Raw genomic sequence first — 20,003 nt, forward strand, 5'->3', positions numbered from 1 at the left:
TAAATGTCAAAGTAGAGAGGAGCCTAGTAGGCCTATTTATTTTCATTCATTACACAATATGAATAAGCTATGCAGACAGTTGTAAAGAAAGAACATCTTTTTCTTCTGTTCTCTACTTGTTATAGTTACACAGTATTAGGGGTGTGTGCTGTATTAAAAGTATCCACTGTTCTCCCATGCTCTAACACACAGTAACGATGAAATGTGTGCTGTTCTCACATTCTTCCTCTGTATGTACACATAAACAACAAGGCAGGGAAATATAAAAGGAATTTATATTATTGTTCAGTGTACATGCTCACATCTGAAACAAACTTTACGTGCTTGATAACTCTCCCACCCCGCAGACATCTACACGCCAATACCGATTTATATTCATAGCGGCAAGTGCTATGTAGCTCCACATAGGGGACACAGGAAGTGACATATAACACCTTCATGCGGCGTCGGAACCGCGTAGGAAATTCACAGCCGCACCGGCAGAGCTCCAGAATGTGCAACTCGGCCGGCTCAGACGCGGACGCGCTACAAGTGCGAGGGCCCGCCCAACGCTGCTTGCAGCTTTAATTTTTTACACAATCCTACCATTTATGCAAACCAGTATGATGGATCTACCAACAGAGATTGCAAAAGCAGCAGATTCACAGGAACTCTCTGAATCCTGTAGAGGGTCCTCAAGCCTCTGCATATTAAAATCTTTAAAAAGAAAAAAGAGAAAGATACCAGAACTCCCACATTTTCAATTACACTACCACTGACTTCCTTTTTGGTATTTCCATTGATTTCAATACAGGGACAGCCCAGTGATAGCAGAGAATGCAATGGGTGGAAGGAAACTGGAAATCAAACCCACAACCGTGAAACAGACAACAGTATCAGTCTATATCAGGAAAGTCACGTGGTTTTTCAAACGTTTTCCTACTTCTGTATCATGGACAGAGCTTGACGCATTAAATTGTGGTAACTTATATTAGAGGCATGTTAGGGGACTGTGGGAAAAGCATCATTAGCGAACTAGTTACCAAACATAGCAAAGAGTAATGAGGCTTACTTTTGACTTAAATTCTAGTTTTCATTTGAAGAATACCTTTCTTTGAAAAAGATATTTAAAGTAGTTTTTCCACTTACCAGAATTATTGTAGCTAGGAGTTGGTGACGTTGTGACAGAGAAACTAGCACATGGAGAAGTACCAACTGTTCAAAAAATAAAAATAAAAATAACAAACACCATTAGACCAATTCTTTCAAACTCATTGCAAGATTTAAAATAAGAAAAAAATCTCACAAAACTAAAACTAAAACATCTGGAAAACTTGCAGTGATACTGAGTACCAGCAACACCATCAAACCAGTAGCTACCCCAAATTACTCTCCCTTGAAAGTAAATGTAAATGCTCCGTACTTGTATAGCGCCTTTCCGACCACTCAAAGCGCTTTTACACTACATCTGCATTCACCAGTCACCCACATTCATACACTGAGCCTAAGTGCTCAAACGGAAATTCACATTCACTGGAACAGCCGCCAGGGGCAAATTGGGGTTCAGTATCTTGCCCAAGGACACTTTGACACGCGACCAGGGGGAGCCAGGGATCGAACCTCCGACCTTCCGATTAACAGCCAACCCGCTCTACCTCCTGAGCCATAGCCGCCCCGAAAATATTAACATCATTTGATAACATGGATACTAACCAGCTGTTTGCTGGTAGTCACACGCTGACCATCATGGTCCCTCTTCCACCAGGTCACTTTAGATTGTCCTGTAACTTCAGGCTTCTGAGTGTGTGACTCTGTGTTACATTTCTTTATGGACATGACATGTAATAAAACACAGATGGGGGATTAAGTTACTGGAGTTAAATAAATTACACATAACAAGAATGAAACTTGCCTGTATCTCCAAGCAGAAGAACAGCTTCTAGTTTGTTTTTATTTCCACTTGACATTGTACTGAAACAAAAATAAATGTGTCACTTACATCGGAGATCTGCCTGTAACTCAAACTTGCTGACTTGCTGACTTTGGGGCGGCTGTGGCTCAGGAGATAGAGCGGGTTGCCCATTAATCGGAAGGTCGGCGGTTCAATCCCTGGCTGCGTGTCGAAGTGTCCTTGGGCAAGATACTGAACCCCGATTTGCCCCTGGCGGCTGTTCCGCCAGTGTATGAATGGGTGTGACTGTTAATTTCCGTTTGAGCACTTAGGCTCAGTGTATGAATGTGTGTGACTGGTGAATGCAGATGTAGTGTAAAAGCGCTTTGAGTGGTCGAAAAGACTAGAAAGGCGCTATACAAGTAATGTAATTGTTTTTGTAGTTGTTTGTTTGTTTAGCTGGAAACAAAGATTCTAGTCTACATCTTACTTGATGTTCTTTAGGTAAAATGTACTGTATATAATGAATTTAGCAGTCAAATTTGCCAGGAATAGTAGCCTAATCCAATCCTACAGTATCATGCAACTGCAAGCAACTAGTAATGTCTGGCTGAATTATACCAAAGTGGCAGTTATTTTGGCAGATCGGCTTGTTTGGTGAATATAGGCAGTTTAATGCGAAATACTGATCTGGTGCCAGTTTAGGTTACGTCTTGGAATCCGCACCCACAGATAACTTCAAGCATGGACACCCCAGTGGCCGCCACAAAATTGCCTTTCGAAATGTATGCATTAACATGTTTTTCTAAACGCAGGATTTTTAGGGATTAAACATGTGCCATGTTGCCACCAATGTGGGAATAAATCCGGTTTAGATGAACGTGCGCACTGAGAAACCCACATGATTTTTTTTTACAAGTGACCCCAACGAGGTTCCATAGGCTAACGTTACCACTTTAGCTAACAGCTAAAAATGATTGCTAACACTAATTAAGTCTGTTAATTTGTGGAACTGTCATCAGCCATGTCTTGAAGATAAAGTCCATGTCACAACGTGGTTAAAACAGTTTTATATTTTTTATTTTGAAGCTGCAACAGTTCTGGACACAGTAGAAGTTAGCTTAGGCTAATGTCAATAGTTGGGTAAGTTAGCAGCTATGCTAACTGAGAAGCCCACTGTTCCACTTACAACTAGGCTGCAGTCATTTTGACACATCAACCAATGTAACGTGAGGCAGAAGCACTAAAATTAATAAAATGATACCGTAAACACTGTGACTTCATGGCAAAAATAGAGGTTATAATGGGTTTTCCCCGCTTACCTGCTTTGAATAGTCCACGTATCAGGTGAACTGTGTGCAATCCGGTACGTCACTAGTAACGTCATGAGCGTTGAAGGTGATACGTGGTTTTTGGACAGATCTGCTGTCCACCAAAGTTAATGAGAAGGATTTGCGTATCATATGCACGCACAATTGGAGTTTGGCGTACACAGTGCACGCAATTGGAAAGTGTAAAGCCGAGTTATTTGTACGCACATTGATGAGAACGGGTTGTGCAGCAGAGTGTGCCTGCACAACTTTAATAACTTGTTATTTGTCCTTTTGTGATTCTACTTCGAGCTAAAACTAAGAGCGTTTTGCCTGTGTGATTTTGCTGACATGTCTAGATTTTGTTGATTTGCCGATTAGTGTTTTTACTGTGTTTATTGTTGATATATACGATCGGGAGTCTGTACAGGGTATTTTATTTTGGAAATTGACCGGATTCTCTGCCTTTTTATGTCTGACTTCCTGCCCGGTTCATCTGCTCAGTGCTGCTTGACGGATGCGGCGCAAAAATACACTGGTTGCTTCTCTCTGGAGCGGAGCGGGAGACACTTCTGGGACATTCTGGTCTGAGCACAGACTAGAATGACTTTGATCCACTCCGGCAGCCGCGATGCAGACAGACTCAGTGAGTCCGGGGTCATGTAAACTTGGTATTAAATGACTTAGTAGCAGGTGGGCACCGTGATGAAGCTCCGCCCTTGTCTTGAAAACACAGTGTTCACATATGCTACTTTAATGATCAAAGTCAGTAGATGAACAAAGACTATACCTGGTTTGGTACCTGTTACATCAACAAATAGGGTTTGTCCCATAGACCAGGGGTTTTCAAAGTGTAGATCAGTGATTGGAAATGAAACAATATTACATTACTTATTGCATTAGTTATCAAAAGGAGATCACATAGAATAGCCTGCATGTGTGAGAGTTCAGAGCAACAGCAGTTTTGGGAACAGCCCCCCCCCCCCCTGCCTACAATAGTCGTTCCCCAAAAGTAGAATAGGAGCCAGAGCCTTCAGCTATCAAGCTCCTCTCCTGTGGAACGAGGTCCCAGTTTGAGTTTTGGAGGTGTTCTCCTTCCTCCTGCTTTCTCTCTCTCTTAAATGTTTAATGCATTAGTGACAATAATCCAATGATGGAAAATCTAATGATAACTCTGAGTACGTTGTTGTACAAGTTCATTGAATACGGTACCAAAAACTGTTAGACTGGTAGATAATGAGGATAGTTAAAATGTACACATTTAAATATGAGTTGAAGCCACTGAATGTGTCTTCTTATATTGAGTGCTGGCCATTTAAGTGAGTTATACATCATACAATGATGAGTACTATAGGAACATCCATGAGAATGAATGTTTACTTTCATTTAATTTAAAAAAATATTTTGCTGCTAATACTGTCGTTATTTCACATGAGTATTTTTTATAATGCAGCACTGTATTACATTTGTCCATGAAGTGAGCAGCACAAAATACATTCCATTCCTCCACATGGTATTTGGGTGGAGGCAGAAATCTTAGAGAGAGATATATCAAAACCTGGTTTTAAATTAAACCCCAATTATCTGCCTCAATAGAAAAAAAATAATTTGTAGTTTCTGTGAACCAATCTTTTAATATTTTCTACTGTGTCTGTTATTAATAATCCACTTAAAAAGCAATTTGTGGCTTTTTTTCTTCCCAGAAATGTCAGATTCCCAGCGAATTGAGACCAGGAACAAACTCAGTAATTATCACCAATCACACAAAGCATTCAGGTTATGCTGGTCCTGTGGGAGGAGGCTTTATTGAGACAGTTGATCAGCTGGGTCCCTGCAGAAGCCTTTTGTTGAAGGTCAGTCTTTTAAGTATCCAGGGTGGGCTGGACGTCTTCATCACATGTCTGTATCTAGCTGTCTTTTGTACTCAGTGAAAACCTCTTACTGAACCTTCCTCCCTCACTTCAGCCAGTTAAGGTTAGCCATAGTCAGCACAACAGTTGTATTGGACTGCTCTCTACAGTTGTTTATTGTTTGGCTTCCATACAGCCAGCAAAAGCCTCTTATGCTGCTGAAGGAGCCTGTGAGTACAAGTACCTAATGGGTGACTGGCCTCTCTTCACATTGCTCTCACTTCAGTAAAGCCTCTTATTGGAGTTCCTCTTCAGTTTTAACTCAAAATGAGCACAGTAATTGATACTTCAACTCTCAATAAGCTGCTCATTCGGCAGCCTGTGGCTCAGGAGGTAGAGCTGATCGCCCACTAATCAGAAGCTCTGCAGTTCCATCCCCAGTTCCTCCAGTCTGCGTGTCTGAAGTGTGCTTGAAGTGTGCTACTGAACCACAAATTGCTCCTGTGAGTGTGTGAATGATTAGTTTCTGATGAGCAGTTGGCACCTTAGCTTCTGCCATCAGTATTGAATGGGTTGAATGTGACATGTAGTGTACAGTGCTTACAGACAATGCTTTTTAATGTAGTTGCCCCTGCAACTTTTAACATAGATATAACATGGTGGTGTTAATTTTTCTGAATTCAAACAATAGATTTATTGTGGATCTCATGTATTCTTTAGAAAAAGTTATTTTTTAAACGTTATTTTATTCACATTAAATTTTTAATAAAGCTGTTATGGCGGCCAACAGGTGCAGTGTTAGACAAAGCAAGATTATTTGTAGAGCATCTAGCAGAGAGGTAATTCATAGTGTACTCTATAGGGGGCAAATAAATGAATTTCAAACAAAATTCATCAAAAAGTTGGTGTTTTTAAAAATATTTTCGCACAAATTCTATGTGCAGAGCCTAGCCAATAATGTGTTAGTCTGTCAACACTTTATGACTGCCCTACCCTGTCTGTGGCTCTTGGCTCTATGTTAAAAGTATGATGCTCCCTGTGTAGCACCAGCATATATTTTGTTAATCTTTCTCTGCCTGTCTTTTTCTCTTCCTGTGTATGTAACATGCAGTTCATGCAGTTCCAAACATTTCCAAGGATTTGGTGATTTTTAATCTTTATTGCACCACCTCCCCTCCTGGATAAATCCTCTCCATTTGAAAAATGACGTCTCCATCACAGTAATGAAGCCTTTAGTGTAATTGTGTTGATAGGATACCAGTTTGTGGATCCAGGTTAGGATTACTGTGACAAAGTGATGTTCCATCTGATGTTAACATTATGTTCAATGATGGCATGAAACATTTTACCTTTTGAAGCTCTGTTTGTGGAGGAATCCTGTGTCAAAATGCTTTAATATGTCAGTTGATTTTATGCTTAATAGGGATACAATGCAACACTATAATCAGTTTCTGTTGTATCTGCTTTATTTTCTGCGTTCAGTTGTTAAGTAGTATCATTAATACTCCTCATATTACTTAACCTGCTCACAAAAGTAATAATAACTTAATAATTATAACATAATGATGTGTTATTAAATTATTCAAATAATAAAATATGATTTACATTTAAACCCACCTTCAAAAACAGAAATGGTCAAGTAAAAGCTGTGTAACTGTGAATGTAACTGTAAACATTTCCCGGTGGCCTGCAGTAAATTGTGAACTTGACTAGCGGCAGCAGTAATATGGCAAGATTTTTTATAATCCAACAAGCAGGACAATTGGAGCAGCCACGGTGTCCTTGTTATCTTTCTCTCTCTCTTTCTCTGCTGGTGTTAAGAGCTTCCATGCAGCTGGCCACATGTTTTAGCGTTTGTGCGTGTGTATAAAGACCCTCCTCCTGCGTATCCTTTTGGATCTGCAGGGTCTCACTGCGCACCTCCTTTGAGAACATTAGATGTTTCTAATGTCAAGTTACTGAAGTGGCAGGCATCAATATGGGATCAGGTACAACTAGGTAAAACATCTGCATAACATTAGGCTTTATCCTGCACTACACAACAATTCTGATGAGGACTCGATAAAAAAGATTGAATGAATGAAATTGATGAATTAAATGCCTGAATATAGAACTCCCTGTTTTTAACCTATGACTAGATTACATTTATTGGTTTCACTCACTATTGTGACAGCCACTTAAAAATGAGAAACATTTCAGAGAGCTACTGACAACAGATTTGGGGTGCATTAAAGCACAATCAGTTACACAATCACGTTTCATGAACACTCTTTAGAAACTGTGTAAACAGCTATAAGCGATTTCCCCTATAAAATTCATTGAATAGATTTTCGAACTCAGGAATACCGTTCCCTCCTAACTTTTACTCCCAGAGTGTCACTCTATTTATTTTTTTGTAATTCAGAGTAGTGACAAGTGTAGGCATACAAGTGTACAATATCAAATACATAGACACAAGGTTAAAAACAATCACTTTTTACTATTCCACCTGGTAGTTACAAGCTTAGTCCAAGTGTTTATTATTCTATTCAGCTCAGGAGAGGACAGTAAACACTGGCACACGTTATTTAGGTTAAATGTTGATGCAAGGTGGTGTTAGTCATTCTTAGGACATCCAGAGCCAGCCAACATACTTCAGTGCCAATTAATTAATTCAACAACCATTTAGTTTGTTAAGTCAGCGTAAAGATCCAGTCGTTATGAGTCAAGCTGAACTCATCACTGAGCATCCCAACTGGAATTCTCTCCATTCTCTCAATCATTCTTTCACAGCAGCAACAAACCTTCCTAAACCTTCAGGTAGAGAATCTAAGCTACTGAATAGTGTCAGGCTCTGAGGACGTATTTAAATGTGCTGCAGCTGTATTGAGATGTACTGAGCCGTATTAAGACATAGGGACAGAGTACTGAAGCTGCATTGAGAAGCACTGAGGTTGAATTGAGATGTTTTGAGCCACATTTAAATTTTACTGAAGCCGTACTGAAGTTGTATTGAGATGTATCAGAGCACAGCTAATTGAAGCTGAGCAGAAGAGAATGTTGTGCTTTGTAGTTGGACAGGATTGTCCATGCTGCAGCAGCACAGGATTGTGGTCTAAAGGGATCCTCCATGCCATTGTGGCATAAGGAGATTGTCCACAGTAGAAGGTAAGAAAAGGAGAAAAGCCATGAAGAGATGGAGCACTCGAGCTGCCAGAGGTGATGTAAGTCTGCTCGGCTGTAGGTTGTCTGTCTGAGCTCTCTGTCTCAATAGGAGAGCCAGGCTCAGATTAAATGTGTTCAGTGTGTGGCCTAGTGCAGCCTCATGTGTGATGTGTGGCCAGGCCCAGCCTCCCTATTTAATACATGGATCAGTTTGACCTCCACATTTGATGTGCAGAGCAGCCTAACCCCTCTTTGTCCTGAAGAAAAGCTTCTAATACTGAGAGCAAAGACCTTTACAAGGCTCTGCTCAGGAGTTGCAACACACCCAATCATTGCCTGATGTTCACACTGAATGGCAATTTGATTATCACTCCATCTTTGGGTGTTTTCTGTCTATTTATTAGCAGGAACATCAAATTTTCCTCCAGCTATCACTAAAGTCTGATATATCCAGCCACTATGTTAGATTCAGCCGAGTGAGCCAGAGTTTACCAAAAATTTAAGTAACTGAGGGTTGGTTCACCCAAATTACAAAGTATATTTAAATATACAAATATACCTTCTCACTTCTCTTATTTATCCATGCTGGTAGTTTTGATTTTATTTGCTCAGGTCCAGTCTGTCTCTGAGATTTCTGCCTCTACCTCAGTACAATGGAGTTGAATGTAAAGTAGGTTTGGTACGCACAGGTCTGACAATTAGAAAAATTCAACAGCAACATATCACATTGTCAACAATAAAAAATATAAAGTTCATTAGTGAGCTTAGAGACAGTGGTTTGACAACACAATTCCAACTCATATGCACAGGTTTTTTCAGCGTTCTTTATCAGGCGTTGAAAAGTCCTAACAAGCTGAAATCAGCAGCCACAGAGCTTGCAAGTAGATCCAGCTCCATGACAACTGAGTGAATATCATGATGCTCCATGAAGATCATATTATACAGCTGAAAGTGACACCTAAACATAGGGCTGGACAATAAAACAATAACAATAATTAATTATCGCAATATCATTTTTTTCAATAACAATATTACAAACAATAAATGTTTGATTTTATTCACTTCAATCATACGAACTAGAATAAAAAAATGTTATTAAGATTTTTATTTTGTTAAGGAAAAAGGACTGAAAAAAGCTTTTACTTAATTTTACTCATGTATATTGGTTGACAAAGATTTTATCATAATTGTTTTGAACGTTCCACCTCAGATTTGTGAAGTGATTCACTGTTTGGCATTAAGTGTTAAAGAAGAGTTTAAACCAGTTAACCATCAGGTTTCTTCAACTTTCACTCAGGAGCAAAAGTCAGCCTTTAAATTCGAAAGAAAGTAGAACAAATTTGATACTTATCGTGGTAATTATCGATATTGAAAGATATGAACATTTTTATCGTGATAATATTTTTGGCCATATCGTCCAGCCCTACCTAAACATAACCAAAGTTAGCTTATATGATACAGTCACACAAACTAATGATCTATAATAAAATACATAGGCCGACAACAGGACCTGTTGGCAAAAAAATACTTTTAAAGCTGAACTTTGCTCTCCTCATGTGTGTGTGACTACAAGCATAGTCTGTCTCCCCACTGCTTGGCTCATTAAAATTGCATAAAATATGAGAACACAAGCTATGATCAGGTAGTGCAAACAGGGAAATCTTGGTATACCAATTTTCACAACATGCATTAGGCTAAACGTCTCTCAAATGTAGCCTACAACTGTCATCACAGGACTATACTATTGGAATGACATGTGCAGTTGTTACTGTATGACAAGGCACTTGTTACTGTATGACAACATAAAATACAGCAGGTTAGTGCTGAATGCTCTGATATTACAGCCTAATAATATGACATCAGCCAAAGTGGCCAAAGTGAATGACACCTTATGTCAAGTTGTGCATGATTATTAGGCAGCTTGATTTCTTCAGGTAAAATGGGCCAAAAAAGAGATTTAACTGACACTGATAAGTCAAAAATTCTAAAATGCTCTTCAGACAGAGGCAACACTCTGGAATAGTTAAGCTTTTGAGGCGTGCTCACCATCAACTGGGGCCCTACAGGGCATGGAGAAGAAGCACAAATTAACTGCAAAAGACTTTAGTACAATTAAACATGAAGCTATCAGGAACCAGTTATCCTCCAGTACCACCATAGTGCAGAATTGCAACCTACCTGAAGTGTCCAGAAGTACAAGGAGCCTTAGAGACATGGCCAAGGTCAGGAAGGCTGAAAAATGACCACCACTGAATAGATTCAAAAGTTGAGGCATCAAGATTGGGCAAAGAAATACCTGAAGACAGATGGTTTTACCATCACCGCTTCGACTCAGGCGCCAGCAGGGTGGAGGAGAGGCACTGGTATGGGATGCTATCACTAAGGATGAGATATTCAGACCTTTTTGGGTTGAAGATGGACTGAAACTCTACTCCCAAACCTACTGCCAGTTTCTGGAAGATTCTTTCTTCAAGTGGTACAGAAAGAAGGACAGTACTCCATTACATGCATCCAAGTACTCCACTGCTTAGCTAGCCAGCAAGGACCTCAAAGATGCCAGAATAATGACCTGGCCCGTTTTCTCACCTGACTTGAATCCTATTGAGAACTTGTGGGCCCTTCTCAAACATAAAATTTACAGTCAGGAAAGAGAACACACCTCTTTGAACAGCATTTGGGAGGCTGTGGTTGCTGCTTCAGCTTAAGTTGATAGTGAACAGATCAAGAAACTGACAGACTCCATGGATGGAAGGTTCATGGCAGTTATTGAAAAGAATGCTATATTGGTCACTAAATATTTTTGAAAGACCAAAACCTTTATTTAATTTTAATTTTGTGTTGTTCCACTTTAAAAACAGAATAAAAAACAAGTAATTTGATAGAAATGATTTTGTTAATTTAGTTCCCTAAAGCTGATGATACACGGATCAACTTTTAGAGCAATCGTGCAGGGCAACCAGAACCCCACCAACAGAAGAACCTTTTTTTTGTCGGGGATGGTTCTTTGTGTACTTTATGTACCTTATGTACTTCCTTGCTACTGGAGTTATTTGGTGGCATATAGCCTAAAGGGAGAAATCATTTTTCCGGTTTGCACGTATCGATTTTTAGGGGCATATGCAAGCAAAATGGTGATTTATAGTGTAATTTGTGTGACGCTGTGTGATTTTTCTAGCTCATTCCAGAATTTGAGCAGCAAACAAATAATAATAATAATAACTAAAACAGACAAACATAGAAGGGTTCTACCGCTACGCAGTTTGAACCCTAATAATAACTAAAACAGACAAACACAGAACTAACTAATAACACAAAAGCTCTTTCACTAGCAAGGACCACGCCACAACAATATGTCGTTTAAAGGTTTAATGAATGTTCTGAATGTACAGATAGATAAATGGATGTAAAGGGGAATGGTGCTGGAGAAAGGATGCCATGTGGATGCTGATCTGGGAGGCGTGATGAGCAGGTGGCTGAGACTCAGAGTGGGGGTTCCGTCTCGGTAGAAGTTTCGCCCGAGTGATTTACTGAACCCCCAGACGGCACCTAGATGAGGCCTGGGATGACCCACGGCCGAGAAAATGAGAGAGTTGGAGGTGTGAATGGTGATGTCTGACAGACTGGGATGACGGGAAGGATTGTAGGCGGATGACGTAGGGGTGAATTCTGAACACCTCAGGAAGCCGAAGAAAGCCAGCAAAAACATGGATTCTAGAGTCGAGTCGATTGCTGGCGACATGTATCCTGAACGGAGAAACTGAATGCAGCGACTGAGGAGGTTCAAGTGACAACAAGCATCTAGCGGCTAGAGTGGGTTCTTGTTTCTTCAAGCCTTTAATTAACATTGTGATGTGGGAATGAGAGGTGGACGGACATGGGAAGCCGGTGACTATTCTGAAGAAGAAATTGATGCCTGCCAAGTAGGTCTGGATGGTAGAGGAGCTGATTTTCTCGATGGAATGCGCGTGGGTGATGAAATTGCAGATGGACATGATGTCCAGAGAGGGAAATGGCAGGCTGGGTGATGAAGTCTTCATAGAAGAAGGAAATGCCGTTCCAGGAAACCAGGAAATGTTGCCACAGGGGCATTTCCATTTTGCAAGCCTCGTCCTGAACGACTCTATCATGGAGAGAGGGGACTGCTGCGGCTGTGGTTAAGAGATTGGACAAGAAGGATTTTGTCTGCGGAACTTTGAATGCGCTGGTGATATCTGCTTTTGAAAGGCAAGCCCCTTGACCTGCTATGCAGATGGCGTGGTTAATGTTAACGTATTGCATGGAGAAATCCGGGCTGGGGATAATGCTGTTGATGCTTGGAATGAGTGAGCCGTGTGGGGAGGATAGGTTATGATTAACCTCTTTTTTCCGGAATACTTCCGGGTGGCGATGGGACTAATTCGGAACGCTGAAAAAAGAAGGCTTGTCGACTCAGCTGTCGGGCCTTTCTCGTCACTCAATTCTGTTCTCACTGTAGTGCATGTATTGACTCCTTGCTGTAAGTAAAGCCTTCACTGAAAAAGACTCCAGTGACTCGGTCATTCTTTGATAAAGATTATTCTGTTCTATAACAGTGAAGGGCCATGTTTACTGCATGATCTACAGACCTGTTGGCTCTTTAGGCTGAGTTTAGGGGGTCCAGGAGAGGGTCTGTGTCTGGGATTTAAGGTGGGACAACACAAGGCGCTCAAAAGACATCATTACCACAGAGGTCAAGGTGGTGGGTCTGTAGTCGTGTAGTCCTGTGGTCCTTGGTTTTTTGGGGACAAGGATGATGGTGGAGGATTTAAAGCAGGCTGGCACATGGCATGTCTCCAGTGAGTGCTAAAAATGCCTGTGTTTTTTGTTCAAAGTTTTTTTATTAAATGACAACTCTGCAAAAACAAATACTGTACGATGGAATACACATTTTCCTTTTTTTTAAACCGAACATACCCCCCCCAAAACCCACCCTTCCATCCAATTACAAACAAGCCTGCATTTAAGAGATCCTACTAGAGATGATTTAAAACATAAGTCCAAATTATAGTACATAACGGTAAAAAGGGTAAGAAAAAAAAATAAAAATAATAATAATAATAATAATAATAATAATAATAAAAATAAATAAAAATAAAATAAAGAAGGAGAAGAGGGTAGCTACTCTGATATTGTTGTAGTTGGTTTCTCAAAAAATGTCAAGAAGGGGTGCCATATTTTGTAAAATTTATTTTCAGATCCCTGGGTGGTGTACCGTATTTTCTCTAAATTCATACAGGACATAATGTCCCTAATCCAATGTGAGTGGGAAGGAGGAGCAGGATCTTTCCACTTGAGTAAGATAGCCCTACAAGCTAATAAGGAGGTAAAGACCAATACTTTCAGCTTCCCTTTAGGAAAGGCCAAATTTGGAGCAATGCCAAAGATGCCAGTAAAAGGGTTTGGCTCAATCTGATGCTGAAGTACTTCAGACAGCGTTTGAAACACTGATGTCCAGAACCCATTCAAGGTGGGACATGTCCAGTACATGTGAAAGAGTGACGCAGGTGCGTTCTTACAGCTATCACAGGTCGGGTCCACATCAGGGAACATACGAGCTAGTTTGGTTTTAGATATGTGAACATGGTGTACTACTTTAAATTGCACAAGAGCATGTCGGGCACACATGGAGGTAGAGTTTATCTGATCTAGGACTGAATCCCACATGTGATCTGTGAAGGCAGAACCTAGGTCCTGCTCCCACATGGTTCTTACAGCTGCTAATGAGGGGCTATGCAACTCTGAAATAAGGTTGTAAAAAACAGAAATTGTGCCTTTTAATGTGGGGTTAACAGAAAGAAACTTATCGACAGGGTTGGCTGGGGGTTTATTGGGGAATTGGGGAATCAACTTCTGTATATAATGCCTGATTTGTAAAAATCTGAAAAAATTAGACTTTACCAAACCAAAGTTTTTTGTCAATTGAGAAAAACTAACAAATAGGTCATTAATAAATAAATCGCCAATGCATTTTAAGCCTTTTTTATGCCAGATCTTAAATGCACCATCCACCATCGAGGGGGCAAACAAATGATTAGCTGCAATTGGGCTGAGAAGTGAAAAAATTTGAAGTCCAAAATTCTTCCTAAATTGGGTCCAGATTCGAAGAGTGTGCTTAATCACAGGAAAACCATTAGGAATAGCAGAGGAGAGTGGGAGTGCGGCGCTTAAGAGGGCAGATAGAGACAATGGGCTAATGGCGCTGGACTCCATTGTTACCCAGACTGGGGCTGTGTCATCAAGGTGAAAATGCACCCAATACACTAAAGAACGAATATTAGCAGCCCAGTAGTAGTATTGGAAATTAGGGAGAGCCATTCCACCTGATTGTTTGGGTCTTTGAAGAAAAGCTTTCCGTAACCGAGGGTGTTTACCATTCCAAATATAATTTATCATTAAAGAGTCAAGGGCCTGAAAAAAGGATTTAGGGAGAAAAATGAGGAGACATTGGAAAAGATATAGGAACTTTGGGAGAAGTGTCATTTTAATTGAATTTATTCTACCTATAAGAGAAAAAGACAGAGGAGATCACTTCGATAATATTTGCTTCGCCTGATCCAATAATTTGAGGAAGTTTGATTTAAATAGGTTTTTAAAATTCCTAGTAAAACATACCCCAAGGTAACTCAGATGATCTGTCACCACCTTGAGTGGGAGAGCAGTATACTTGAGTTTAAGTGCTTCTGTATTAATCGGAAAGAGTTCGCTCTTACTTAAGTTTATAGCCTGAAAATTGACTAAAGACCTCTAACACAGAAAGTGCCTCCGGTAGGGATGTGGCTGGCTTTGAGACAAACAAAAGTAAGTCATCAGCGTATAAAGATACCTTATGCTCGATTCCTCCTCTCCATATCCCCTGTATCATATCGTTTCCGTGAATGGCAATCGCAAGAGGTTCGATTGCAATAGCAAAAAGGAGTGGGCTCAAAGGACAACCCTGCCGGGTCCCACGATGTAAATCAAAACTACTCGAGTAACGGCTGTTTGTTAATACTGAGGCTGAAGGGCATGCATATAAAAGTTTAACCCAAGAAATGAAAACAGGACCCAAACCAAATTTTTCAAGGGTAAAAAATAAGTAATTCCATTCTACTCTATCAAATGCTTTTTCAGCATCCATAGAAGCGAGGCATTCTGATACAGTATTCTTGGGGAAATATAAAACGTTCATTAACCGACGGATATTATAAAATGAGTGGCGTCCCTTTATAAAGCCAGTTTGGTCGGGGGAAATGATAAATGGAAGAATATCCTCCAATCTGTGGGCGAGGATTTTGGCAAGTATCTTTACGTCCGTATTTAATAGCGAAATTGGTCTGCATGATGCACAATCTAGAGGGTCTTTATTCTTTTTTAACATCAGGGAGATACAAGCCTGATAGAACGAAGGTGGAAGTTTACCTGAGTCAAATGAGTCTGAGAATACTGAACATAAAAAGGGCGATAATTCAACTGAAAATTTCTTTAAAAAGTCAGAAGAAAGTCCGTCTGGGCCAGGAGATTTACCTGATTGCATAGATGTAATTGCTGCAATAATCTTCTTCTGAGTAATAGGTGCCTCAAGACTATGTCTCAGGTCTTGAGAAAGGGAAGGCATGTTTAGGTTACTAAAAAAGGTTTCCATGGCAGTTACGTCTGCTGTACAATCCGAACTATACAAATTAGAATAAAATATTTGGAACTTTTCGTTAATAAGTTTCTGATCTGATGTTGTACACCCACTGTCTGTCCGTATTCCAGGGATAAGTTGCTTCGCTCTAAATCCGCACAGTTGATTGGCCAGGAGTTTACCAATCTTGTCACCATGCTCGTAAAAAGTACTTCTGCTTCTCAGCAACTGGTCGGCAACTTGACGAGAGGAAAGAAGGTTGAATTCTGTCTGGAGTTTTAAACGTTCTTTGTAAAGTTCAGGTGAGGGCGAATTAGCATATTGTCTGTCTATGTTCAGAATATGATCAGCGATTTCAGTTTCTTGTACACTCAGCATCAGAGAGAGCCAATTGAAGGAGCAAAGGAGCGTGATCTGAGATCATAATACTTTCATAACTGCATGACTTAAGGTCTGACATTAATGAATTATCAACAAAAAAATAATCTATTCGGGTGTAGGTGTGGTGAACATGAGAAAAGAATGAGTATTCTCTTCCTGTGGGGTATAAAAACCAGTACGGATCAGAGAGGCTATAATCAGCAAGAAATGATTTGATAAGGTCAGCAGATCTGCTAAGAGTGGCAGGGTTAGGGGAAGAACGGTCTAAAACTGGGTCTAAATAACAATTAAAATCCCCACCAAGAATAAGAGAGTGAGAATTGAGATCAGGTAGTTGAGAAAAAAATCTCTTAAAGAATTGTACATCATCAATGTTAGGCGCGTAGACGTTGGCCAAGATGACTGACTTATTGTAAAGTTTGCCTGAAACAATAATAAAACGACCGTTATTGTCCGATATAATGTTTGAGGGCTCAAAAGGAATGTTACTATCAATAAGGATAGCTGTGCCCCTAGCCTTACCCCTGAAATTAGAATGGAAAAGTTGTCCACGCCAGCATTTACCTAAACGCCATTGGTCAGAGTCATGCAAGTGGGTTTCTTGAAGAAACACTATCCCAGCCCTGAGCCGCTTTAGGTGGGTGAAGACTTTACCTCTTTTCACTTGGTGATTTAGCCCCTTGACATTCCAACTAATTAAATTCAGATTGCCCTTCATCTAACTCCGTTTTAGTATGCTGAGAATCAAAAGACTTGCTACGATGGGAGAAAGATGAACAGCACATGAACAGAGTAGCAAAATAACTAGGAAAAGAAAAACTGAAAAAAAAAACAAACAAAAAAACAATACAAAATTAAAATAACTGAAAATACAGCAGGTGGTAGCTTATCAGCGACGAACCCAGTTAACTCCAACCCAACACACCCTGACCCCACCCCATATATTGCTCCAAACAGCAAACCCCAAAGGACCCTTACTAGTCTCACAACAATCATTCCAGGCGATCTGTGCTAGCTCCCACATAGATCTTGTACAATTCACCCTATAGCAGCCTAGTAACATAATGAACAATCATATATAGGCTATACCCAGCGAACAATCAAAATGACAACAAATCAACAAATCAAACAGAAATAGTTATCCAGCATATTCAGATACCAACAAAAGAAGCCGTGAATTGGTCAAACTGTCAAAATGATAAACAAAACAAACCAGCATATTGCCATGTTCATCCAGCCGATTTCAAATACTAATAACCAACAAAAGCGTGAGTTAGGCAGACAATCAAAATGACAATAATGATAATAATTAAATTGTCACACTCATCCAGCTGATTTGAAATAAAGATAGAAATAAATAAAAAGGCGTGGATTAGGCAATAAAATACAAGCTACAAGAATAAAAATAAAATGTGTCACGTTCACCCAGCTGATTTTCTCATTTTAAAGGGCGAGGAGAGAGAGAGAAAAAAGCGTGAGGTAACATCAGTCAGAGAAATTGGCTGGGGCTAAGAAAAGAACATTTGTCCACAGTTGTATACTCACAACCAAACGCATTTACTATGTACTCCCATCCAAAGTAGAGATGAAGTTGGATGCTTCAGAAACGGACCGCAACCACATCCTCTCTCCGTTCTGGAGAGTGATGCACAGCTTCGCAGGGAAGAGGAGGGAGGGTCGGAGACCGCGCTGATAGAGCTCAGCCATAACCCCCTTGGATTCAGTCCGCTGCTTCAAAACCTCCGTGCTGTAATCTTCGTAAAACCGGAGCTTGTGGCCATGGTATTCCAGCTCGCCTTGTTTACGTGCCTCTCTCATTATCAATTATCACCTGTCGTACACTGTTCACATACTCTGTATTCTTTCGGTAACCAGGACTTTTATGGCTCCCTTTTTCAATTGTAAGGGCGTGGTCACCGAGTCTGTCCTTGGTACGAAGCTGCCTCTGCTTGATATCTCTGACAGAAGAGAGATATGTAGCCATTTCATAATCTCTGTTTAGGGCCAGAATAATACGGAGAGCACCCCTAGGCACACTTAGTCAAAAAACTAAATTCTAATTACCTCGTGGCCTCAAGATAAGTGTATATAAAACGAGCATGCACAATTAAGCAGCTTTTCTCCACTAGCTTCCACCTACTTAAAGTACTCTTTGGGTGATAACTATGGATAGAGACTATTTCATTAAGATCTATATTAATTTAGGGGTGAATTATGCTATGGCAATGGCAGTGCCAACATTTAGTAGACTGGAGAAAAGCTGCTCTACAGGCTCTTTTTATATACACTTATCTTGAAGCCACAAGATACTATCTTGAGGCCACGAGGTAATTTGAATTTATTTTTTTGACTAAGTTGGCCTAGGGGGGCTCTGTAGAATAACAATCTAGTTTGTGTTGGGTTTTTTGTCTCTTCTGCCCAATGTTCCAAATAAGTATTTTTGCTTTGAGTGGTCATTTGATTTACTGTAACTGGTGTTTGTAAAGCAGTGCTAGCTTGAGTAAAGAGTGTGTGTGACATGTTACAGGATTTGTTCACTCTCTCTACCCACCGACCGGTGGAGACAGATTGCCACCCACACTGAGTCTAGGTTCTGCTGAGGTTTCTACATTTCAGTATTTTCTTGCCTGTGTTGCCTGTAGTCCTTGCTCATGGTGGGAATTGTTGGGTATTACAAAGAGTACGGTGTATATGAAAGGTGCACTGAGACTCCTGTTATGAATCGGTGCTTTATAAATAAAATACAATTGAATTGAAAAGATTAATGCAATAGTTTACTAATTGTTTGCTTTTGCATATGTCTGTGTTGAACTTTGCTGAATGCAGGTTTTGTTGAGTGAGTAAATCAAGTTCAACTAAATTAGTCTGAGAATATGTGTGTATGTCACAAATTGTCACATATACTCTGTAGATAATCTGTCACTACAGACAAAGTGAGACAGTTGTATTGTTGAATTTAAGGTGTTTGTGTACAGAGGTCTCTGTGAGTAAAAAATCTCCCCCTTGTTGAAATAATGATGTCAAAGTCAATCAGACATTGAGATGATTCCCATCTGCGTTGCGTGGTTTCATTTCAGTTTGCCTTTATGTCTCTGTCTGTCCACAGTGTTCCTCTGTCTTTTTATTAGTATGTGAAAATGCAGAATGCTTCCCTGTCACAATACCATCCGCCTGTGATTACCATGCAAATGTATTTCATTAGGATGTAAATGATTAACATAATGATGCTTTTTAATTAGAATGTAAATGATTATTATTTGTATGAAGATATCAGCAGCTGTGGGAGAAGACTGTGACAGTGAGCTGTTGTCTCTATGACTGACTGACTGACTGAATGGATGGATGGATGGTGGCTCTTTCGTTAATCTACTTACAATATACTATTCTTCCTTCCTCTTTCATTCCTCCCTCTGGATGATAAATTCCAGAACAGTTTCTTTTTCTGTTCTTCCTGCCTGTGGAGTTAGAGACAACACATTCACATATAAACATTTATTTCATTCACTCTACACCAGTTTCAGCAGTTGGGGTTCCAGTGTTATGCTGGATCTTTGACGTGCCAGAAACCAACAACTGTCTGTTATCTGTGAGAAACCTCTTTGTTCATCTTATCATTGTGTTGTCTGATCCCAATGTTAATTTGAAAAAAGTCAGTTGGGGGTGTGTAAACATTATGTTGTCTGACACGTCTGCCTGCGCAGAAAGCAGCTGCGCACATGCCCCTTGGTAGTGTTGTAGTCAATACCGCCCAAACCGAGACCAAGTCAACACCAAGACTAGAGTTTATCGAGATAGAGATAAGACCAAGACTTTTAGGGGCTGAG

At 40.1% G+C, this 20,003-nt stretch overlaps 1 long non-coding RNA gene across 1 annotated transcript; it reads left to right on the top strand.

Annotated features, from left to right (window-relative positions):
• The first annotated feature begins 3,690 nt into the window (after window positions 1-3,690).
• On the top strand, window positions 3,691-6,430 carry LOC123962338. The gene is made up of 3 exons (XR_006822904.1): window positions 3,691-3,826; window positions 4,884-5,033; window positions 6,142-6,430. It is a non-coding gene; the product is annotated as an uncharacterized LOC123962338 (long non-coding RNA).
• The last annotated feature ends 13,573 nt before the right edge of the window (window positions 6,431-20,003 follow it).

This window comes from Micropterus dolomieu, linkage group LG22 (assembly GCF_021292245.1).
Source record: "Micropterus dolomieu isolate WLL.071019.BEF.003 ecotype Adirondacks linkage group LG22, ASM2129224v1, whole genome shotgun sequence".
NCBI lineage: Eukaryota > Metazoa > Chordata > Actinopteri > Centrarchiformes > Centrarchidae > Micropterus > Micropterus dolomieu.